The sequence below is a fragment of the Lepidochelys kempii genome, chromosome 1 (genome assembly GCF_965140285.1).
Source record: "Lepidochelys kempii isolate rLepKem1 chromosome 1, rLepKem1.hap1, whole genome shotgun sequence".
NCBI classification, from domain to species: Eukaryota; Metazoa; Chordata; order Testudines; family Cheloniidae; genus Lepidochelys; species Lepidochelys kempii.
In genome coordinates this window covers 292560344-292586878 of record NC_136380.1, presented here as the reverse complement: position 1 = coordinate 292586878, position 26535 = coordinate 292560344, and the positions used below count along the sequence as shown (strand labels likewise).

Here is a 26535-nt window from a genome sequence, read left to right as displayed (position 1 = left end):
TGCTTGATACACATGAGGCAGTAGCTTACGGGCTGAGCCAAACACATGGGATTGACCAATATCATTCCTTGTCTATGCCAATGGACAAGAATAGACAGGTGATATTGTGTCAAAGAAAGTTGCAGAAAGTCACAAAGTAATTGAAACATGAGATACTGATATTGCATTGTGATGGGTTCATTGTGACTTTACAGCAGTACTTGATGGCACTGAGACACGATGATGAAATGCAAGGTTGAGCATTGGTTATATCAGTGCAACTCCATGCAAAGTAGGTCGCCAGGTGCTAAAAAACATGCACAGTAGTTCTGGCTATCGGGCTAGAGAATTAAAGTTCAGCAGAGGGTGGTGAGATGTATTATGATGATACCTGCTCTTGCTTTTTGCTCTCCATGGAAGACCCCTAGAGAGCTGGCTAAGAAACATTTCTGCAGGATGTTCATATTTCTGCTGATAGGTCAAGAGGACCATGATGCCTATTACACACCTTTTACACTGAAAAAGCGGCAAACTTGACCATTTGAACAAAATTAATACTATTTGACAATGCCTGGTACTAGGCTGCCTTTTGCTTCAGAGCAGAAAAATCTGTATCGCTTCAGTACTGTTGTGCAATTTCTACAGTTCTCCCCTATTGCATTCATAAGAAGCCAATATTAAAAAAGACTACACCCTCTTTCTCTCTCGCTCCGTTCATGCACAGCAGTACCCTGACAACCACAAGTGCTATGAAAAAGCAGTCTATGCTGTCACTCAGAATTAAGCATGAGACTGTTAAGTTCCAGATCTATTTCCACTTAAGAGCAATCCCAGTTTTTTCAGTTTCTCCCTACCTCTGCACAGGTCTCTCCATACCAGGACCCTGCACATTAGTGTTGCAGATGGCAGACCCGCAAATTTAAATCTCCTTTGGAGAGACAGGTATGATCTTATTAAACATAGGTAAGATTTCAGACTGAGCCACCTGTACAAAACATGTGATTCAAATTAACAGACCAATGAGAAGATTTTAATCTAATTCAATTAATGTGTACCAAAGCCCTTTAACACCTGAATTCAGAACAAACAAAGAATTAAATGCTCTTTAACAGAAGTAATGTATTTACTATATAAGGTGTGTTCCTCTGGGATTGTGTAGGGGAGTAACACCGACCCTAGGGGAGTACAATATCCAGTGTTCTGCTGATAGCTTGTGCACTGAATGTCTAACTGATTAATAATCTTAGTAGCAATCACAGTATGCTATGAACCTCACTGCATTTCTGACATCGGCTTGCTCCTCTTTGCACGAATGTTCCTGTTCTTTCGGAATGCTACTTGTTTATTCGCCATCGGCTACAGGTTTCTGAAGTGCCCAGAACTGAAGGGAAATTCATTCTTTGTCATTCTAAACAAAGAATTAAAAAATGTAAACGGAGATATATGTTCACACTGTTGATTTATAGCCATATATGTGAACAGCAGAGAAATTAGTCCTCCACCGCACCTGTTGTGATGCTGGTGCCAATCAAAATTCCATTAAAATGAAGTCTCCCTCCCATGCACACCAAGCCTCACTCTAAGGGGTCTAATGCTACCCCCCCCCCCGCCGCATCTCTGATGTTGCCAGATCTTCTCCACTTGCTCTGCAATGAGACACGCTGCAGACACAGAGCTAGGACTTGAGAAAATAGCAGCAGAGAGAGGCAAAGAGGAGGGGGACAACCAGTCTGCCTGTAAACAGCAGCCCCTTATGGCAGGTAACAGGAGGAGAAGGTTAAAAAGACACGTGCCTTTCCTGCTGCCACCCTTGCTTGCGGGACTGTGATGACCTAGAAATCAGCAGCTCCATTGACCTACCAATCCCCAAAAAGGGCTGTCCTGCACACAAAAAATAAGAGTTTTCAGCTTTGACATATTAACTAAGTGGCAACTCCCCTGTCATGCTAACAATGACAAGACTGGAGTGAGGCTAGTGCAGGGCAAGGACAATATGGGAAAGGGAAGGCTGGAGCAGAAGTAGGCTGGGAGTCTTTGGAGCCTGGTGCACAGCAAATCAGCAGGAGGGTTCTTGGCCTGGTAGCTCTGTTGCTCAGCCTGATCTGCAACTCTGCTGGGGTCATGGACATACCTGAAGCAGGAGCTGGAAGCAGGATCTGCTGACTGGGGAAACAACCAGAGAGCCTTGGCTGACCAAGCCCTCTCAGAAAGGAGAAGAACACATTATTTTCTGTTTTTCTTTTCTTCCTTGCCTTCCAAAGGCCTTGTAGACTTCTGTGGGATGTGGAAGTATACTGACTTTTTGTTTGGACTACTTTTACACCCACCCATCCCCATAAGGCACCCCCCACAGATATCTAGCTGTGCTTTGGATTCTGAGACAAGAGCGGCACCCACCCTCTTTCCAAAAGGGTGTCAGAGAGATATAACCTACTACAAGAATACTGGCTCTCTATTTCTTGAGAACAGTCAGCATGCTACTGGCAGTGTTCATGTGCTTACAGAAATAACATATACCCACCTAGACACTGCTAAGGGCAACAGACCAGAGCAGCAAACACAGGTTTGAGCTGGTGGGTTCTTCTCAGCAGCCTAACAGGTTATTGTGAAAGGGATGGTTCTGAGAAAAAGTGATCATCTATTCAGACAATCTTGAGAGGTTAGTTAATGACTTAGACATCTTGAACCCAATCCTAGGTATGTCTGTGTGTAGTTTTTTTTATCATCATCTGGCTGTATTAGTCTGTGATGGTTACTTTTGGTTAATAAATTGTATTTGCATTTGTTTTCCAAAACAGCCTAAAGTGCAACATGAAGTGGCCAGTGGAGCCAGAAAATATTGACCGCAGCCTTGAAACAGGGCTGTTAACCTTTTTGTAACCCTGACCAAGTCAGGTGCCTGGGTCCCAGAAGTAAAAATCAGTCCGTTACCAATACTTCTATGTGTCACACTGTCAATGAGGTCTGAAAAAGTTATTTGCAAACTTTATGCAGGAAGATACAGAATTACATAAACAAACTGCAGCTATTAACCTGAACAGTTTTTCCTCTTAGGCACTCTTCTCCTTTATTCTTTTTCTGAGACCCCTTTCAGAAACCATGGTACCATCTATTGCCAGACTCCAGTGATGTTGTATTATATCAGCTAGAAATTCAAAAACCAGAACATCAAGTTTACAGGAAAACTTGAAATTTCAAGATCAATTTCATTCTGAAATGGAATGAAATTTCAAAAATTCCATGTGAAACAAAGTATTGATTGTTTCTAATTGAAAACTGCTGACAGGAACATTTTCGACATTTTTTATTAGAAACAATGCAGTCTCAACATGTAAACCCAGAAAATGAATAGTAAGACTGGCCCTTTTGAATTTATTTTTCAGTGCATCAGTAGGCAGGGGAAGGGAGCATGGACTGTCCCTAGACTCCAGGCACACACCCAACTGAAACAAAAAAGAAACATCAACAACATAACCCTCTTCAACAGTGGGAGAGTGGGAGATGATTGCACTGTGACCAGTTCTTCACTAACACCATTATCTAATGAATACTGGTATTAATTTGCTGCACTTGGTTTAGAATAAATATTTCCACTAATATGTAGACCAGTAGCACACTAACACACTATACTACAGCCCAATCCTAGAACACCTTAAGTAGTTGTGCTAGAAGTATCTTAGCAGTTGCATGTCTTTTTCTCAGGATGCAAATCCAGCTGAGACTGCAAAGGGAAACTCTAGAACACTGTGTTGTCTCTAGAAATCTCTAAGGTTGGTCTCCATAATTCATCAAAGAAGTTGTCATGAGAACTTACAAACTTGTGTAAAAATAGAGTCAGTGGCCCTCTCCACTGCTTCATATCCTGATGGGGCCCACCAGAAGATGGATGTGGCAAACCTGTGTGGGTACCCTGGAAATGCTCCTAATACCTGGGTAAGTAATGTATTCAGCTCCTTTGTAGCATGCACAAGCTCACAAGTTTCCCTTTTGCTCAGCCCATACTGGTGAATTCAGGATCAAGAACCCTTCCAACAACTCACAAGTAAAGGAGAATCACCAGGGAATTACAAAAAGAAAAGGAGTACTTGTGGCACCTTAGAGACTAACCAATTTATTTGAGCGTAAGCTTTCGTGAGCTGCATCGGATGCATCCGATGAAGTGAGCTATAGCTCACGAAAGCTTATGCTCAAATAAATTGGTTAGTCTCTAAGGTGCCATGAGTACTCCTTTTCTTTTTGCGAATACAGACTAACACGGCTGTTACTCTGAAACCAGGGAATTACAGCATCTTCTAGCCATGTAGGCCAGTATTAAACTGTCCTGGATTTCCTATTGTAAGCAAAGTGCAACCATATGCAACCCTTACTACAGCAAAAGAATGGAAGAAAATAATAACTTTAATTTTTTTCCTGTTAACAGCGTAAATAGAAATAAAAGATCTCTATCCATTTGTCTCATTTATAGTCATTTACATAACCTGGCATCCATGAAGCCTTAATATTAATTAGTTCATGTTTCAAACACCTGTACATTTTCAGTGCCTTTCAGATCCAGCTACCTTTTGAAGACAAGTCCCTTTTCCATGCCCTGAGGATGTCACATGTCCTAAGTACACACTGAGAATGTTTACACATAGAAGAAATGTGGCTGCTTCCCCATTAAACGCCGATTTAGTGTTCAAGAAATAAAAGCTTCCACTGACAGCATATTACAGACCAGAATTCTCTTACTTTTTCTTTTACAGTCAATATTTTATTGGCTATTTCTAAAAAGTCCTAGATGATCAGTAGGAATGGCCCTGGGGCTGAAAGTCCTTTTACACAAACAATGCAGCAATTTAAATTATGTTCTGCATTATGTTGAATCTTACATTATTTATTAGCAGTGCAGCTTTATTCAGCCTTTTCTTCTGTAAACTAATGCAGATTTAAAAGTGTCCCGCTGGTAGCTAAGGTCACTTTGTAAAAGTAACACCTGTGTGACCACTATGTGTTTGAATATATATATATATATATAAATTCCCTCTATGCCATTCCTGTCATGTTTGCTCAGTGAACAAATAATTTGACACTCTCATTACTTCAGGTACAAGGTAGCTTGTGAAAATCAATCTTCTTTCTGCTTCATACATCACAGCCTATAACAGACACAAAGTGCATTCTGATTCTGAAATGAAGCTGGGGAAAAATACAGGTCTATTGTCGTAAGCTACTTTGTTTGATCTAGATGGGTAAGAAAAGAAAGAAAATGGGCACTTAGCCTGGTAAAACTAGGAAACGTAGCACAGGAATCACAGAGGAAAACTTGATATACAAAGCAAAGGTATTGTTTTTGCAAAGTGATCCTTTACCAGAGGGATACTTTTATACTAGAAAGAACAAGTACCTGTCGGGTGTTTAGTGCACTGCCATTCAGAAATATCTTATTCAGAAATGGTTAAAATACTGCTGGCTGATCTGTACAAGTTCTGTGAACATGGTTACCATCAGCCTAGCTGCACAAGTGACAGCAACACAGAACGTTTAGACACCTCCATAAAGAAAACATGAAAAAAATGATCATGCTATTAAGATCCTAATACATGACAACATCCCTTTTCAAGACAGTATTTAAGTATGTGCTTAACTATAAGTAGGTACTTAAATCATTTTGGGAAAATGGGTCTTCAGCAAATATTTCATGTTAAGCACGTGCTGTCCTGAACAGGGATTGATTTAAGCATGTGCTTAAACGCTTTCCTGAATTAGAGCATAAGAGAGTAAGCACTAGTGAGAACAAGCAGGTATGAAAATGCAGAAATTCCAAATATTGAAGCAATAAAATGTGAAAACATGCAACAACTTCAAAAACAACTCTCTTAGTATAATTCAATTAATTGCCCAATAACTGGTATACAAGAGATATGAGTAAATACAAGTCATGATATGTGTCCACAGTATCTCAGACTGCTTGGATGTGCTATTTACTATTTAGTATTTATAGTACTGCACTAAAAATCTGATAAACATGGTCCTTTAAATTTCCAAAGAAGTTCACTTTATGCACCTGACTCTCTACAACTTTAACAGGAATCTCATAGCTAAATTTCTTACAGAAATTTATAGGGAAGTATTTTTTTTCCTAACTAGATATTTTGAGTTTTGCTGATACTGCCTTTGCAACTGATATGATACTGATGAATGGCCTTCTTTCTTGACCACTATCAACATTCATCTCCAGTGCTTCCAAATTAACACCAGTTCTTTGTGGACACGACTAATTGCAATTTTCAACCTCATAAATTTTCAGACATGACACCTAACCAAAAGCAATAAAGAAAACAGAGAAGAGTAAACAAAAAGTGTACTGTCCTTCCAGCCAGCTGCAACTCAGACAACATAGACAAATTTCATTGTGTATTTAATCTCTCTTTTCCTCGCCTTTTATTATCAGTTCAGCAACCCATGCAAAGTAATGTTTCATCTGACATAGCAATGCTGTTTCATTATAGAACATCCAGACAACAGAACTCTAGTTATATAGATGAGGGGTCTTGTGGGGGCTAGGGAGTAAATTCACTCAGTACCCTTATAAGTTAAAAAAATCAAAGTATAAAATTAATGCTACTGGTTGTAGCCTCATAGTACATCCAAACTGTTATTGTATTGTACTTATAAGTACCTAACATAAAGCATTACAAAATATTTAAGTTTCTGTAGTACTCAACATGTTTAATTTGGCCATTGATTTTCTAGACTCTTCTATAATAAGCTCTCACAGCTAAACATTCACCATTAGAAAGTGCTTAGGCTCCAATTCACATAATTTTCTCTGGTATTATTATTCCATTTTAAACTCTTTCTCTCTCAAGTTCTGTGCTTTAGGGATTTTAGGTTGTAGGGGGTACTATCTATTCACTTAATCATCACTGCAACAGTATTTGCTTATATCTTACACTTGATCCTTTTGCAGATGGTTATTTAAATTTTCTTTATTCATATCTCAGTAAACCTTCCAGGATGAACTGAAGAAAAAGGATAATGGCTCACTGGGCTTTGAACAACATGTCTCATTGTGACTTGAAACTCTTAAGTCTATTGTGATTTCATAAAGGCCACTGCAGCAGCAGAGTTAAGCTTTCAGAGGAGATGTTAATGTCTTCATCATTTTTAGTATGTTTTCCTTTTGTATGTTAGCTCAACAAGTCAGATTCTGATTTGTTCCAAGACCAAAACCATAAACAGATCTGTGATGATACGGGTTACTTTCAGGTCATTTCACCTTCACTACAAAAAAGTACCCACATATTTCTGTGTGATATCTTACATGAAGAAAAAGGACAGATGGTCTCTCTAATGACCTGATATGCACACACCACAGTGTTAGGTTCCTTCAAAATTATACAAAAATAAATAATGCCACACACTAGTTTTACTTGACAATTTGAGTACTTTCAGGTATTTTTTTGGTGACTCCAACTAGAACTATTACCTTTTAATGCTTGTCTCACCACATCATTCAGATCTCGCCTATAGCTATAACAGTTGGGCAACCTTTTTCAACTGAAACATTCTTTCAGTATAAAATGCACCTTTGGTAATACTGAAACATTTTGTGAATTTGTTTAGATTTTGCTGAATTGTTTAGGTTGAAAACAAACCTTACAAAAATGAAATAAATACATTTTCATTTCAAAATTCCATTTAATTTTATTTTTAATATAAAAATTTTAAAATGTTGGAAATCAAAATGAAATGTTTTCTTCCATGTCAAACAAAATGCACCATTATCCCAAAAGGATTTTAAATAACATTTTGAAAAATCCTGTTTTCAGTTCAACACAAAATGATTTTTTTTTATTTGGAATTCCCAGAGAACTAAAAGAAAACATTATTCTCACAGCTCTAATAGCTAAAATCTTGTCTTATTTCATGATCCCTCTTTGCTTCACCAGTAAAACCAATCTCAATGCCCTCTCTATTTCCTTCTCCCACTCTCCCTCTGCCAGCCATGCTGCCCCTTATAATGGAAACACTTTCAAACCTGTTCAACATACCATCTTCCTTGCCTCTTCAAAATCCCCATTTCTGTAGTCTACCCACAAATGAGTTAATATTAGAGCTGGCCCCACAGGAAATTCTGACATTTTGAAATTTTCTTTCAAGCCGAGTCATTTTGATAATGTTGAAATATTACAATACACACAGATGTATAATGTAAGATCAACATGAATGAAAAGTTTTTTAAAAGCTAAAAAAATGAGTCAAACCAAAACAAACTGAAAATCAGACTGAAACAAGCAAAAAAGTCAAAACAAAATACTCTATTTCAATTCAAATCATTTCAAAATTTTTACATAGAAAATTTCATCAAAATTGACACATGCCCGTGAAATATTTCAATGAAATAGCATTTTCCATGAAAAACTGTTTTACTGAAAATTCCCAAACCAATTCTAGTTAATACATTTAGATATTAAAATTACATATATTTCAGAACCATCGAGATGTGTGCATGCCTGAACCAAGTAATCACATGCCTTTATTATGGTACTAGTGTCCTGCCTCTCCCCTTCCTAGCCTTTTATTATCTTTAGCTGCAGTGTCATGTCTAATTTTAAACTGCAAGCTTTTCTGGGTAGGTACTGTGTCTACACTGGTTTCTGTGAAATACCTCACACATTTCAGGATCCTCAAAACTAACAATTGTTCAAGAATCCCTATGTTTTGAGCAGGACACGTTAAGCAGGAAATCTTAAGACCAAATAACATTCAAATATCTACATGATGGTAATATAGTGACAGAACTCTACCAGCCTAAGCTACGATTCTAGCATTTAAATTCTCTGTTTAAGCAAGTCAAATTTATCATTCTAATTTAACAAAAGACAAAATTAAAAACCAAAAGTACAGATAAATCAGCTAAGACCTTGTTTTTAATGAGATATCACCAAAAAAGCCAGCCAGCTATCATTTTTGGTTAGATCTGATTGATCGGGACAACTATGCTTTCTCTTATCCTTTTATCTCTTTAAAATGTGCCTCCAATTCCCATTCTGTAATGTTTAAGATGACCCCAAGAGATAGTTATCTTGTGTCTATGGGATCATTCATTACTAAGATACCTTTGTATCTTTCTTTGCTGAATTCGAGCAATGCGATTGAACGTGGGTGGTTATTCAGTGATTAACGCTCCCACAGTTTGTTTATAACTCACTCCCTTTTCCATCACTCTTGTTTCAAATTGAAAATCTTTCTGTTCTCACCAAGGATTTTTTTTCACCCCTTGCTAACAATGACATCATGGAAACACACACAAACAACAAGTTGGGCAGGTGTGTTGTTTTCCTAAAGAGGCCATCCACAGAAAACAACAAGCTCTATACTTGCAGGAATTAATTAATTTTTTTAAGATTAAAAATTAAAATTAAGGCCACCCAGAGAAAACAATAGGATTTAAGTTTGAAATAAAGGTACTTAAAGAGTGAGCTCTCATAGATTTAAATTCAGACAGCTCTGTTCCCATCCATAATCTCTTTCACACCACATTAGGGAAGCAATTTGTAGACTTCTACACCTTTTCCATTAGTGGTGATAAAGCTACATGTGCGGTTACAATTCTGCTAAATGATCTTTCCTGACTGAAGATTAAATTCTGCTCTTCTGAAGATCTTTGTCATAGAACCATAGAATATCAGTGTTGGAAGGGACCTCAGGAGGTCATCTAGTCCAACCCCCTGCTCAAAGCAGGACCAATCCCCAACTAAATCATCCCAGCCAGGACTTTGTCGAGCCTGACCTTAAAAGTATCTAAGGAAGTAGATTCCACCACCTCCCTAGGTAACGCATTCCAGTGTTTCACCACCCTCTTAGTGAAAAAGTTTTTCCTAATATCCAACCTAAACCTCCCCCACTGCAACTTGACACCATTACTCCTTGTTCTGTCATCTGGTACCACTGAGAACAGTCTAGATCTATCCTCTTTGGAACGCCCTTTCAGATAGTTGAAAGCAGCTATAAAATCCCCCCTCATTCTTCTTTTCTGCAGACTAAACAATCCCAGTTCCCTCAGCCTCTCCTCATAAGTTATGTGTTCCAGTCCCTTAATCATTTTTGTTGCCCTCCGCTGTACTCTTCCAATTTTTCCACATCCTTCTTGTAGTGTGGGGCCCAAAACTGGACACAGTACTCCAAATGAGGCCTCACCAATGTCAAATAGAGGGGAACGATCACGTCCCTCGATCTGCTGGCAATGCCCCTACATATACATCCCAAAATGCCATTGGCCTTCTTGGCAACAAGGGCATACTGTTGACTCATATCCAGCTTCTCGTCCACTGTAACCCCTAGGTCCTTTTCTGCAGAACTCCTGCCGAGCCATTCGGTCCCTAGTCTGTAGCGGTGCCTGGGATTCTTCCGTCCTAAGTGCAGGACTCTGCACTTGTCCTTGTTGAACATCATCAGATTTCTTTTGGCCCAATCCTCTAATTTGTCTAGGGCCCTCTGTGTCCTATCCCTACCCTCCAGCATATCTACCTCTCCTCCCAGTTTAGTGTCATCTGTAAACTTGCTGAGGGTGCAATCCACACCATCCTCCAGATCATTTATGAAGATATTGAACAAAACCGGCCCAAGGATCAACCCTTGGGGCACTCCACTTGATACCGGCTGCCAACTAGACATGGAGCCATTGATCACTAGCCGTTGAGCCTGACAATCTAGCCTACTTTCTATCCACTTTATAGTCCATTCATCAAGCCCATACTTCTTTAACTTGCTTGCAAGAATACTTGTCCATCATAGCAACATTTTGGTAGGTCTCTTTTGTAACTGGGGAAGCGGAGGAACTTATATTCAGCTCTGCTTTCTTTTTCACGACGATTAGATCTGTCAACAGACATGCACTTTTGCCAAATGCAATCATTGTTGAACTCATATGTTTTCATATATGATTCCCATGAATTTTTGGTCACGCTTTCAATTAGGAGTATTCAGAGTAGCAGCCATGTTAGTCTGTATCCACAAAAAGCAAAGGAGTACTTGTGGCACTTTAGAGAATAACACATTTATCTGAGCATAAGCTTTCATGAGCTACAATTCAGTTCACGAAAGCTCATGCTCAGATAAATTTGTTAGTCTCTAAGGTGCCACAAGTACTCCTTTGCTTTTTAATTAGGAGTATGTTTTTCAATAGCAAATGACAGTATGGCAAAGTTACTCAACCTTCCAAAACTGGTCTCATGCGGCGACAAAAGTAGCTGTAGCAACACACATTACATTGGCATCACCAGAGAGCTGCTAGAGCAGAGTGTATCAGAAGACAACAAGGTCAGGCTGCCCCACCCTTTGAGCCCCTAGACCCAGCACATGGCCCCAGTGAACCTTTTACCACTGCATTGAGCAGAAGCTCTCGCAACTCTATTGGGGGTGGGGGAAGAAAGAGAAAGATGGGCCAGATTCCCCCAGCTACTCCATAGATCCACCATAAGGTGTCAACAGCTAATCCCCAGACTCCAGGGAAAACATGTGAGGTACGAGCTCCTCCAGTTCTGGGGGAAAGGGACAGACAAAGCCAGGCCAGGCGGGGCTTCCTTCCGACCATTAGATGGACCCAGAATGCACTCCTCCTTAGTAAACAGCCTTCTCCTGCTGCCAGCTAAAATTGTCAAGTCCTGTAAGCTCAAGTAGTAGCAGCCTGTACGGCAGTGCTGCAAGGTCAGGATTCAACCATCCTGGAGATTCGTGATGCAGAGCGGGTTGTTTGTTACAGCTGCACATAATAGGATTTGGTTTTACATTTTTCTTTAAAAACAAAACTAGGAAATTACACACAAAAAGCCCTTCTTAAAAGAAGGTTATTTAGGTTGCAAAACCAATCCCTCAAAAAGTTAGGATATACCAGATTTTCAGTTGCCCTTGAAACCATAATTCAGGACCTGGTCATAATAATACAGTCTTCAATTCGTGATCATGTGCTATTTTTTCCCACAGGACCCCTGCCTCTTTCAGTGCCCAGAAAGCACACTTAAAGGGGACCTTCGGGGGGAATTAAGGTTGAACAGGCAGTCTTAAAATTGGCATCTGACACAGAATGTAATACAACAGCTTCCTGAGAATCATGCTGTATGCACAAAATTCTGCCATCTCCTCTCCCTCTGTCTCCCCCCCCCCAGCATTCTGAAACAGTTATGAATATATATTAATAATCAGCTGCAATTGAAAAGGCTGCATGAAAGGATCAGAGTAATCCATGCACTGAATTTCTCAGAACAGGGACAGATCCGAACACTCAGAGTTTGCATGAGAGGACTGAGTAGGGTGGTTAAGGTGTCAGACTGAAACCCATCGTCCTTCTTCCTTGTAACCTCACTGAATTTTCCAATATCTCCTCTATCTATAACTCCTTTTTTTCAGGAATGGCAGCAGCCCTGGAACTTAAATATTAGCTCTGGTGCCCTAACTTTCATCTAGGGCTCTGTCACAGTGCATGCCCAAGCAATTATGAGATTTGAAAGTTGTGGCATGGGGACCCAGGCCAAAAGGCAGAAAGATGTGCCAGGGTCCCACAATAGGGTTAAAAATGCTTGTCTGAGGAGAGCAGAGCTCTGGGACTTGGTGAGGTAGAGAGAACAAGTTCTCTGAAAATTATAAATACCACCAAAAAGTGAGTGACATTCAAGCTCTTAACACTACAAATAGCAAAGTATCTGAGCCATCCTCAATTTGTATTTGTCCACATCCTTATTGACTGCTGGATCCAAAGTCCTCTAGAGAGCATCACACACATTTTCTACTTACTGTATGGTACACTTGGCTCTCTGATTTAGCTGCAGAGCTCCCTACTGATATCAACTCTGAAGGAGCTTAAGACATTTTTTTTTAAAAAAAAGTCAATTCTAACTTACTTTTCGTAAAGACCATACATGGTTCTCTCCTTTCTGAGAAAAACTTAAGAGATCCCATGCAAAAAGGAGCACAGGATTTGCAATGGAAAGAACTGTGTGTAAAACAGCATGTCCCTGTTATGCAGCTGCCACAATATATGTATTCATTATTATTGTGGGTTGGGTTATATTTTTTTGAAACAGGTGGGTAGAACAGCCACCCTTCATTATATACAGAAATTAAGTATGCGCAAGACTAGTAAGGCTACATTTGGAGACAGCTAAATAGTCTTGAGCTAGTCAATGGTCTCTGAGTATTCAAGCCTTCATTTAGAAAAATGTAAAAAACAATTAAGCTCCTTTATGGAACCAGGTAGCTGAAACAGGTAGCAGTCTCCACCCAAAACATAGGCACATGTGATTGCCCACTACACAGGCACATGCAAGGCACATGTGGGCAGAGGGGTTTCACTGGGTATAATTTTAGTTGAGGGATATGTATGAAAGAGAGAAGCAGGGAGAAACACCACAGAAACAGACACAGAGGAGGAGCATCAAGGACACACCCTGAACAAGCACTGAAAGTGTGGCTCTGAGAAAAAAGTAGAGAGAGCTTTTGGGGCAGAGCGCTGGCTGAAAGAAGCTTGGAACTGTGAACTAAGAAACTATCTTCTGTTGTGTGATTCCTCCTGTGCTCAGGAAAACAGAACTTTGGACATTTTTTTGGTAAGCAAAGAGGGTTGCATAAAAGATACCTGGCTCCATCCATCACCAATTTCTTCTCTTAATGGAAACAACCTACAGAACCCCCAATTTTTCCTAACTGCTCAGGACAAAAGGTGCACTTCTAGAGTCTTTTTGACAGGGAACCTTACAAATACCTTGCTTACATGAATTAATGTTCATAAGAACCCTGTGACGAAAGGGGGAAAAACGTATCTACATTTACCCATGGAGAAGCTGAAGCAAAATAGAGGCCAGTGGCTTGATTCGCAGAGGTTCTTAATACCTGCAGCAGCTATTGAAATCAGTGCGAGCTTCAGGTACTCAGCACCTCTAAAAACTAGATCATAGGTGACTTGCCCACATTAACACAGGAATTCCTTAAAAGAATTAACCTCAGAAACCAGACCTTCTGACTCCCACTTCCGCACTTTAACCCCTTTGATCCTAAAAAGACACCATAGCACAATGGAGGAGTGGCCTGGCCACTTGGAGGAATCAGGGAACAGTTACCGTCTGCAGTATGGTCCTCTCACCAAGGACCATAATTTACACTACAAAGTGCAGTATATGCGTCTCAGCATTCCCCAACACAGCAAATCTCTTCAGGTAAGTTCTCCCTTTTTCTCTCTTTTTACACAGAAACTGAAGATACAGGTTTCTCTGCCAGTTTCTAATGTTCTTACTCACAGTGAGTAGCACTTTACTCTACAAGGAGCCCAGCTGATGGAGGAATGTTCAGATTATTATAAAGTTATTAGCATCTGGTCCTGTCCTGACTCCATATCTGCCCTTTTCTGACATAGTGCAATAACTAGATTTAAGTGGGAAAATACATATTTTAGTTAAACCACTCAGTTAAGGATCCACCATGCCAAAATTTATGATGGGTGGATTCATACTTTTAGAAGAATGGCAGAATATTGTAGGCTATAATGTAGGCATGGAGGCTGCCATCAAAAGTGTCTTAAAAACAGGTTACACTTTTCAGAGAGATGCAGTAGGATGCAAAGTGAGAACTGAGCCCAAGTACCTTTCTATAAATGTGTTTCACAGAATAAAGGTCACAAGTACATTTTCCCACTCTGGCAGTGTAAAGGGCCCTTAAAATGGGAGTAAATTAGTATATATTAAACTCTTGCCCAAATTTGGGTGTGTTCCTTAATACAGCTTTGGATGAGAAAGTTCTCAGGTGTTACCACATTTACACAGGATTAACTACTTCTCACAATCTTTGTATTTGCATTTTTACTGAAGCTTAATGGAACAAAAATCTGATTTACATTCATTTGTATTCATTTATTAAAGAGGCTTATTTTAAGTATAGTTTTTTTTTATCAATCACATTGCCACTGACATTAGACACAAGCCTGTCTAGGGTTCTGTGTATTTTTGTTTCAGGCAAAGTGGATTGTATCCAGTGTCTGTTATACTAGAGATTAGAGAGGATTATTTTTGATTTTTCAATTTTTCATTTCATAACAATTAATTGGTGCAGTCTAGGAACTAAGCCAAATAATGCCTATTTTGCTTTGTAAGTATCACAGCGTCTAATTTGGCAGCATATGAGAGATCTAGAGTTCAACAGAATTATTCTACTGCTGTCCTAAAAAATACTTTGTTTCTCATATACCAAAAGAGAGTATTAATTTTCAAATGTACAAGACTTAAAGAGTGCATTTCAATAATAATGATAATTAGCTAATATGACATAAGAAGAGCCATAAATGAAATAGCAGTAAATTTCCAAGGCTTCTGAAGATAGACAGTAAGACAGAAATGTTCACAGTATTTTTTATTTTTAAATCAAGATTTAAATTTAATAAGAGAGGATTTCAATTTAGTAGCAGGTAGACAGGTATAATATTGTATGCATCATCTAATAAGAGAAACTGCTATGATATTTTCACACCCTTGCAGTCACAAAACACTCTGAGATGATGTAGATATTGCACTGCCTCTCACCACCAGAAGAAATTATTGTGTTTGCCAGACTATTATTAAATTATTTAGATATGATACTGCCAGTAACAGTTCATTACACATTGGTATAATAGTGCAAGATCATTGCAATCTTCAAAAATTGAAGGAAGGAACAATTTGAGAGGAACATAGAATCTGCACAATCTAAACCAAAATAATATCAACTCTCCTCTTATGTCAGTTGATCCTCTAGGCTTAAGTGTAATTTTAATCCAACATTATTCAGCTTCCAGCTTCAAGAAGCATGGTTCAGATGAATGATTCTACATTTCATTGTCAGAGTTACAGGAGACAAGAGTCTTTAATCATGTTGCTGCAACAAAAGATGCTTGCTGCTCATCTTTTGCTCTTTGTGTAATTTGCAATTGTGAGTCTTCACTAGCAGTGCCTCTATTTCACTTACCTACTCCAACGTTGTCAACTCCTGAGATTTTATCTCAAGTCTTGCAATATTTGGTGTTTTTCTTAAAGTTCCTTTGGAGTCTAGTGGTTATGTGACAATCACAGTTTTAATTTTTCCTCTTGGTTTCAGAGAAAAGCTTGAAAATATGAACACTCAAGGCTCAAACACCAAGAGGCAAATAAAAAATCCCAACATTCATTATTTTACAATCTCATGTTTTTATCAGATCAGCTTGTGATTCTGAATCAAGATTTTTGAACACTTGTGATTGGTGATACTTCTACTCACATGGTATGAAGCCACAGGGAACATTCAGTAGGCTGTGCTATAAGGATATGAATGAAGCTTTATACCTATTTCCACTGCCACTGTATTTTGTTTTCTTTGCAGGAAATGCCCCATTGTGAAACACAGGTTAGCTGAGGCTACATGCAGCCCCACTGCTAGCCGGAAGTTGCGGTTCAGTTTGACTGGGAAGGGGGGAAGGGGGGAAAAATATAATATAAATGTTCGAAGAACTTTTCTTTGTTTTTAAAGAATCCCTGAAACAAACCCTCTGCCTGGGATGCTGCCACAGACCTCAAAGAGTAGATGACAAATACAATTTCTAATTTATCTTTTAACTGGTCAATATTTTGATAAATATCTCCACTGGGCTATGCAATATGACCCTGATTCAGTATTGGGACTACTCAAGTGCTTAAAGTTAGGCACTTGTACCTTGTTGAATTATGGCCTATATTCACCTTTCTGTTGTTTACTATAACCAGTAAGTGGCTGAAACTTGTTACTGTGTCTGTCACTTTTACACTGAACATATGAATAGGTTGAGCTGTCAATTAGACTCCATTTTATTGACTGTCACCAAGTCTTTTAGAACCTTTTATTTAATGGCCTTCTCCACACTACGTTTTCTGACCTTTCGTCCACAAAAGTTACATGATCTCTTATTGACTTCTCCACTTCCTGTCTCCTGATTTCCTTCTCCATTTGTCTACCCTGACTTTCTTCTCTATTGTTTATTTTTTAAGATCCCTGATGAAGAAGGCCATGCATCATAAGTAAATGTATTTAGTTGATTCAATGTGCAGTCAAGATTATTGAGAGAACTCCAGATAAAAATGCAAGTTAATTTTTTTCCAATGTTTGCTTTAAAATAATAGAAGAAGTTAATATTTTAAGTTTTGTACTTCCTTATCCAAATTATGTACTGATGTTGCAAGGAAATGTATTCTTAATAGCGATATTAACAATGATAAATTCACTCACATCATTGTCGTTGATGTCTAATTAACCTAAATGCCCAGCTGAGTATAGTAAGGATTTGCACAAGGCAAGTGAGAGTGACACGTTGGAGGAAGGAGAGAGAAGTGGGATTTTTCCCAAATTGAACTTTTAAGGTCAAGATAAGTTAGCCAACAAGTGAGTCTGAAACTGCAGCAAGAAATACTTATCACAGGAAATTCATACTTTAAATGAAAACCTGTTAAGATAAATGGAATAATCAAGATAAGACTATATAGAAGTGTCTCTACAATGAAGACATGTCTGAAAAGAGCACAGACATGAATTTTTAGCTATTTTTAATCATAATGTGAATGGTGCAGCCAATTCACTGCACAATGCACTAGTGCAGAATGTGTCACCTGAAATAGGGTCATGGTTTACCTTTACTGATTAAATAAGGTTTTTATAGGAGACTAGATGATCACTTTCATTGTTGTGGCTCCTCCACTGTAATCACAGAAAGATATATTCACACTATACTGTTTTCACTGCCACAAACAAAAGGTATTAAGAGAAATCTGAACAGTTTTGTCTGACTGGCAGCTATAATGGTGAACTCCCAGGGACACAATTCTAGGAGTAATTCTCTAAAATAATACAATAGCCATGAAATCATAAAGTCATTTTCTTCTGGTATAATTTTTTCAGTGGTATTTTGGCTGCCAGAGTGCACCCAAGTCAAGATAAAAGTTTAGGCGGTGGCAATTCAAGTTGTAAAAATAGAAGGGCATGAGCATAGATCTACTTGAAAAGTACGTAAGCACCTCTTTATACATAAAATGAGACTTATGACATCTTCAAAGCTTGCATTTTTATCGACTCTTAACTACTAACCCAGAAAGAATTAATCTTATAAAGCCCAAGATCTGAGTCTGAAAGTCACTAGTGATCCCAAACAGCACAGAGATGAACAGCAACTAGAGCTGAGGAAACAATAGGAGTGGGGAAAAGAGGCAAATAGTCAAAGCAGGGATCTGTCAATAGATTTAAGGAAACTGATGTGTTCTTGGTTATTTTGCAAGTAGGAAGGGAGAATAAGTTCATCAAATAATAATTCTTTGCTCAGCTCTAATGACTTTTCTTGAGAGGCAAAAGATACTTCCCATGTTTGTTTTGTTTCAGAAAAACACATTTTGTGAGGAATAGGTGAAGTTGGATCATATAAGGTATTGGATAACTCTATGGGCCTCAGAATAGGTTTTTTCTACTTCACAGGGTTTCTGTAAGGCTTAATTACTGTCTGAAAAGTATTTTGGAGATGTAGAGTGCTGTACAAATGCAAAGTTTTATTAATTATTATTATCATTATCATTGTCTAGTTAAAGTTGAAACACGGACTGAGGTACATATGCACAGGTGGGTGTGACTTTTAGATATAGGACCTAGAAATTAGGGATGGGTCCATTCCAAAACCTCAGATCAGAGACCCACAAACCTGGGGGAAGTTCAGATCCAGATAAAAACTTTGTGAGTAGGGCTCTCTCTACAAGAAAGATTAATTAAAAGCTATTTCAGGTCTGCATAAGCCTGTGTATTTCTTTTTAAGATCAATTGGTTGGAAGGGTGTTGTCAGTCTTCCTTAATAATAGACATTTCCTGTGTATTAATGTCACTGTTCTATCACATCCTCAGGTCAATCCATAGCATAAGCCAGTATAAGCAAATCATAGAATCATAGAATATCAGGGTTGGAAGGGACCTCAGGAGGTCATCTAGTCCAACCCCCTGCTCAAAAGCAGGACCAATCCCCAATTAAATCATCCCAGCCAGGGCTTTGTCAAGCCTGACCTTAAAAACTTCTAAGGAAGGAGATTCCACCACCTCCCTAGGCAACACATTCCAGTGTTTCACCACCCTCCTAGTAAAAATTTTTTTCCTAATATCCAACCTAAACCTCCCCCACTGCAACTTGAGACCATTACTCCTTGTCCTGTCCTCTTCTACCACTGAGAATAGTCTAGAACCATCCTCTCTGGAACCACCTCTCAGGTAGTTGAAAGCAGCTATCAAATCCCCCCTCATTCTTCTCTTCTGCAGACTAAACAATCCCAGTTCCCTCAGCCTCTCCTCATAATGCTCAGATCCTGATTCAAGGAGAGGATGCAACAAGTTCTATATTATACTGCCGGAGCAAAATGGTACCTAGATTGGTAAGTACTGTGTAGACAGACTTATGAAACACATTTAATTATTATCATGTTCAGGTGTGACATGCCTGTCAGCTGGGGCTGGTCAAAAATTTCAAGTGAAACATTTTCTTTTGGAAAATGGAGTTTCATCTAAATTGAAATTTTCCACGAGGAGAGATTTCAGCAGAATTTTCGTCAAGGAAAATCAAAATACAACAACTCATTTTATGTCAACATGAATCCGTGACCTCCTAACATGCCACAGTGCCCAATAGGAGTTGTAGTTCTAGGTGCCTTTTGCCCCCTTTTTTCCCTAGCTGGATTCTCTGAGTAGCTGCAGTGCATTGTGGGACTCAGTAATCAGACACAGAACTCCAAATGTGCACTACAGCAGCTTGGCCACAGGAAAGACCACAGTACATCATGGAAGATATAGTCCAGGTGATAGGAGAGAAAAGATACATGACGGACCAGAACTACAACTCCATGAGGTACTGTGGTAGTTCAGGAAAATGGAGAGACTGATGTCAACCCAAAACAGACATTCCCAACATGATTTTTTTCTGAACTTTTCATTCGATAAGAAGTTCTGATATTTTGAATTTTTATCCCCATTTGGGACAAAAAGAAACAAAAATATCAAAATTTATTATGTGATAAGAATTCCAGGGGGGTTTTAATCAGGCCTCCTCTCAACTAGATGGCCAAAGCCAATTTACTCCAACATTTTGATGAATGAAGCCTACAGTTCTCCCATTCTCCAGGGTAGATTTCATATTCTTCTGTATGCTATCCCAGGTACAGAAAATGTATTATCAACAACCTTGTAATCAATTAATTGTAAATATTTATAGCTAAAAATTTCCTCGCTGCATGCTCTGAATGCCATAAATGCAGAATTGTTTTTCATACTGCGAGATTACTTACAAATGTTGATCCTCTTTGTCTCTGATTGCTTTGAGCACCCATAATTAATCCTTGCTTTGAGTGCACAAAATTAGCCCTAAGGTAACTTGTTTTTGAATGTTTAATCAGAAATTTGAGGTACTTAATTTTATCTGATACCTGAAAACATTTTTCAGTGCAAATATTGCAACTACTGTCAATCAGAAAATTAGGTCACGTATGCACAGTGCTGGATCTTGTACCTGTGAAAAAGTAACATTTGTCAATACGTGTGAAGTGACTAGACACCCTTTAAAGTCATTTGTAAAAAAAAAAAAAAAAAGGAATAATATCAATTTAGACAAACTATTGTATGCAGACGCTATGCTTTTACTGCAGCTAGCTAGGAATCTTTTGTGAAACTCTAGGCAAACTACAGAATACTGTTTCTACTCTGTGAAAAAGTTTAGGTATATTTCAGGAATAAGAAGGTGCAATTTTACTTTGTGTTAGCTGCAGGTCTCAGTCCATTCCTGAATTAAAGCAGTTTTCCAAAATTTCAAGGGTTCATTGTTTTAAAATGCATATTGAAATTATATACAGACGCTCCCCGGGTTACGCAAGACCCAACTTACACAAAGTCGCACTTATGGAAAAAGTTCCATAAGCCAGAAATAGAAGTTTCGAGTTGCAGAAATTTTTGCGTAACAATGACTTACGCAAAATTTGAGTTACACAAGGCTTTCCAGAATGGAACAATTGTGAAAGTAGAGGGACATCTGAAATCAATTCATCACAAAGTATCTACACTGGGAAAAGAAAATTAGGGGGGCAGTGAATAGAGTAGACTATTTTTTATCAAAAACATACTTGCAAATTTCAAAATGTATTCAAAATTCAGTACTTAATATTCTTTTCCAACTGTGAATTGACAGATATTTGGGGGTGCCAGATATTTGAGGGTAATTCATGGCTGTTTTGCAATGCTACCCCCCAAAAACCCACCAAATATTATAACTGTCATTCTTCATGATGTGTTACACATGTCCATTCCACTGTAGGTGTTTGTTTGCTCTACTTTACTGTTGTCACAGAGTTTTTCTCTTAGCATCATGAGCGCCCTCTGCTGTCTCAGATAGGCATAAAGGGCCAAGCTGCCCCTTACCCCCCTCAAGACTCCGAGAGAGAGGGGAAGGAGGGTGAGTCTTAGATTGGACATGTGCAACACATCTCAAAGAACAACAGTTATGAAAAGGTTAGTAACAGCTTTTTCTTCAAGTGATTGCACCTGTCCATTCCACTGTAGATGACTTACAATCAGTCCCAGCTTGAGATGAGTTCAGAGTCTATTTGAACAGGGACTAGAGGACCACTTGTCCAAATTTAGCATCATCTCTAGATAGCTGAGGGGTAGTTTAGCGAGGGGCAAACGTGATATGATGACCAGGTTGCCACTTTGCAAATGTCTAACATCTGGATATGTTAGCCAGAAATGCCACAGAGATTGCTTGGGATCTAGTTGAACGTTCCAATATTCTATCCAGTGGCTTCACATTAGCCAACTGGTAACACAGGCGAAACAAATGGATATCCATGATGAAATCCTTTGTATGGAAACAGGACTGACCTCCATTCTGTCCTCAAATGCAATGAAGAATTGAGACAAAAAACTAAAAAGGTTTAGTCCATTCCAGATAAAACACTAAGCTTTTCTAACATCTGGAGTCTATAGTCCCTCCTTATTACTGTGAGGCTTTTGGAGGAAGGTCAGTAAGAAAATTGCTTGGTTGATATGAAAAGTGCAGCCCATCACAGTAATCTGATTGCAGGCCACGAGACATTTTGATGATGTTGACCATCCGCAGGCACAGCCCCCGCAGCTCCCAGTGGCCGCGGTTTGCCATTCCTGGGTGATGCATACACTCCTTTATATCCCCGAGAGTCGCCATGTTGGCTGAAGGACTTTGTGGTGTAACATCCAAAGGAATTATTTTGAAGGTTTACATTGTATAATTTGTTAATGTATGGTTGTACCAATAAAATGTTTGGAGGGGGGAAATGTAGGATTTGGGAACGGCTGCTTATGAGGCATAGCTCCTTTAAGAAACCAGAAAGTGGAGCCGAAGGGAAGAAGAGGAGGGAGAGGAAGAGGAACCTAGAGGAGGCGCCAGTAAGACCCCTGGACTAAGGTTTGCCCTTGTTTGCATTTAAACTTCAAGTTACCAAAATACCAACCACAGTTCCCACCCATGGAATAAGTTCAGAATATACAGCAGAAATCTGCAGAGCTAGAAGGAGGAGAATTTTGTCCTTGAGGTAAATACAGCTCAGTATCAGTATATATTTGGCCAGATTCCTCAAAAGGATAAGTAGTAAATATTGGGGTGGAGATCAGCTGTATTTAAATTAATAAACAGACTCTATGGGTCCCCAAAGGATCTTCCTTAGCTTTGAAATTTTCCTTTTTGCCAACTCCCGCATGGCAGGCCACTTATTTTTGGTGTTATTCCTTGGGGATGGGGAGGGGAGCTAGTTTGAAGATTATCTGGCATTCTTTCAGATAAGATGTAATCTTCTCCTGTTTTCATACATCACGCGTTCTAGGACTGTGCTGGATCAGATAGCACAGAGTACATATAGTTCCCTTGCTGGACTTCAGGAAGCCCAGGAACTAACCAGGTTTAGAAATAGGATCTGGCTCCGGAACATTACCTCATGGCACAGGCCCTCAGAGGGATTTTCATAGATTCATAGGTTTGTTAGGGGTACTATTAAAAGCAACTAACTATCAAGGCCCAAATTGGTTGGATTTGGGACTCAGTTTCCCAGTTTAACCTGCAACAGATTCCAAGTCCAGAAGAGACCATTGTAATCATCTAGTCTGACCTCCTAAATAACACAGGCCATAGAATTTACCAAAAATAATTCCTAGAGCAGATCATTTAGAAAAACATCCAGCCTTGATTTAAAAATTGTCAGTGAGGGAGAATCCACCATGACCCCGGTAAAGTGTCCCAATGGCTAATTACTCTTACCATTAAACTTTTTCTCCTTATTTCCAGTCTAAATTTGTCTAGCTACAACTCCCAGCTATTGGATTATGTTATACCCTTCTCTGCTAGATTGAAGAGCCTATTATTAAATATTTGTTCCCCATATAGATACTATAGCACCACCAGAACTGGACCGAGTATTAGAGAAGTGGTCACACCAGTGCCATATATTGAGATAAAATAACCTCTCTATTCCTACTTGAGATTCCCAAGTTTATGCATCCCAGGATCACATTAGCTCTTTTGGCCACAGCACCACACTGCAAGCTCATGTTCAGCTGATTATTTATCATGACCTCCAAATCTTTTTCAGAGTCATGGCTGAGGGAACTGGGTTTATTTAGTCTGCAGAAGAGAAGAATGAGGGGGGATTTGATAGCAGCCGTCAACTACCTGAAGGGGGGTTCCAAAGAGGATGGAGCTCGGCTGTTCTCAGTGGTGGTGGATGACAGAACAAGAAGCAATGGTCTCAAGTTGCAGTGGGGGAGGTTTAGCTTGGATATTAGGAAACACTATTTCACTAGAAGGGTGGTGAAGCACTGGAATGCGTTACCTAGGGAGGTGGTGGAATCTCCATCCTTAGAGGTTTTTAAGGCCCAGCTTGACAAAGCCCTGGCTGGGATGATTTATTTGGGGTTGGTCCTGCTTTGAGCAGGGGGTTGCACTAAATGACCTCCTGAGGTCTCTTCCAATCTTATTCTTCTATGATTCCCAGGACAGAATCCCCCATGGTGTAAGTATGGCCTGCATTCTTTGTTCCTAGATGTATTCATTTATATTTACATTTTAGCAAAGGTAGGAGCCAGAGGTTAGTTAGATGGTTGGGGGGAGGAATGGGATACTTATTTTAATCTTAGAAGCTTTGTATTAAAGTTTGGGATTTTCTGTGAGGTTTCAAAAATTGCCTCTTTTTTCCTGATCTAGTCCAACTATCCTTAGCTTTCAACAATCCTTTTAAAATAAATCAATAAATTCAAAGAAATAGATTATTTGAGCTGGCACCCTAATGTACTCATCATTCTGATCAAAAGCAGGTTTTACTGAGAGTATGTCTACACTTGGAGCTGGGTGTGTGATTCCCACCTCAAAGAGACATATTTGTGCTAATTCTTATAGAGCTAGCACTCTTAAAAACAGTATCACAGCGACAGAGCATAGGGCTAGCCGCCTCTAGTACTTGCCTGGCATTTCTAACAGACAAGTACTCTGGGCACCTAGCCCCTACCACTGTTTGTGCCTCCCTGGCAACACTCTACTTTTAGAGCACTAGCTTGATGAAATCTAGCGTGAGTATATCTCTTTGAGCTGGGAATCACACCCCCAGCTTGAACTATAGACACACACTTAATATTGATATCTAAATACCTAAAGAGATCAGTGCTTTCTGCAAGGTGAATATCTGGTCCGTAGGCAAGGGAAGAACTATATCTAAGGTTAGAAGAGCATAAATAATGAGCGCTTGTATGGTTAAGTTAACAAAAATGAAATAATGATACTCAAAGAGTTGCATACATATCTTATGGTCTGTACAACATAAACTTTTATAGATCTTCAGGACAAGACACATTAAATCTTCTGGTTTGCACTTGAGAATACTACACCAGTCCTTGAACAAAGATAGTCATGAACAGCAGCATACTGTCAATCTCCTCCTTTTAAGATCTTGCCCTAAACACCAGGGCAGGAAGTAACTTTGTGCCAAGAATTGACTGTAGTCAGAGAGGCAAGTTCTCTTGCTATTTGTAACAGCTCCCCTGATCAACAGGACACGCACAGACAAAAGAGAACAAAATAGCATTTTTCAAAAGATTTTCCCTTGCTTGCATGTTTTTAAAAAAGTTAACTTTGTAAGACCTTGTGTAACAGCACTGTCTAAAGATGCCTGCCATAACAATAATTTTACAAAAAGTAATGGTCAAGTGTGAGAGAAGGAAAAATTAACATAACTCCCTCCTATTATACCCTTTCCTATCTATGGTTATTAGTAAGGTGAAGAGGAGAGTTCTCACTCCCTCTCCCATGTAGAAACTGTAGAAAACAAGCTCATTTGAAAGGAAATAGCAAAAATGGATGTTGGCTGGATCCTAACTATGAAACGTGGATCAAGGCCCAAGCCTGGGTGGGGGGCGGTGACACAACAACAACAAGGCCTGAGTTCAGTCAAGAGGGTCAAGGCCAGAAGCAGCAGTCCATACTTCTGTCATGCCATAGGATCAAATTGGAGCCTAGGTCAATGAGCCACTCTGTGTCAGAGCCAAGGCAGGGTGAGTGGAAGAGAGACAGGGCAAGGTATCAGGAGCAGAGAAGGGAGTCAGGAACCAGGACCTGGAATAAGACAAGGTATCCGTAGTGCACATCAGGGTCTGTTGCAGCAGCAAGCCAGCTGCATAGACAGCCTCTGGGTTTTCTCTAGGCCTTAAATACCATGCCTGGGCCAATCCAAAAAAGTGGTATGCACCACCTCAGGGCCTCTGTATGTGGGATACCCAGTGGTGCTCAAGACCTTAGGGTTCATAGGGTGCTGTTCCCCAGTTCAGAGCTATTGGGTGGTGGTGTGGACACAGAAGTGGCCCAGGAGCCAGCAGACACAGATTTGCAGATCCTTACAAATGTAAACTGAGAATTAATTAAATACTGTGCATTTACATATGAAGAGATAATACGACAGTATCCCAGAGTAATTTGACTCTTCTGGAATATGCTGATCATAAACGGGGATTAGTGTTTTTAACAGAGATCTGCAAGGCAACATGTCCAAGCTAAATGGTGACTGAACCTCAAGAGCTGTTAAAAGATCATAGCTAGAGAAAGAAAACGTTCCTGTCCTTCATTTAAAAGATAAGAGGGATTTTCATGAGGTGGAGCACTGCAGAATTGTACCTCTTAAACAACAGGACCTTAAGTACAGTACAAAGAAATAAGAAGGCTGAAGGGCTGATCTACAGGGCTGCTATGTTGTACACTGGGATTGTATGATGGGACACTTAAATTAATTCCTAAATAAAGTACTCAATTTCTTAGACCTAAAGCAAGATAACCACATGGCATCAAAGCCAATACTGTAGATTATCAACCATGAGAATGTCATATGATTTCATTTTTTACTTTTTAAAAGAATACTTGTTAAATTCTGTGGGCATTTTCCTTATTTCTGCAAAATTCTATATTACCTTTTGTGACAGGGTCAGGCCAGATGGCTATAGGAGAGTAACAGAAGGCAGATATATTAG

General features: G+C 39.3%; 1 protein-coding gene across 11 annotated transcripts in view; it reads right to left on the bottom strand.

Annotated features, from left to right (window-relative positions):
* TAFA2 (TAFA chemokine like family member 2) overlaps nt 1-26535 on the bottom strand; it is a 289370-nt gene that overhangs the window by 83379 nt on the left and 179456 nt on the right. The window lies entirely within an intron of this gene.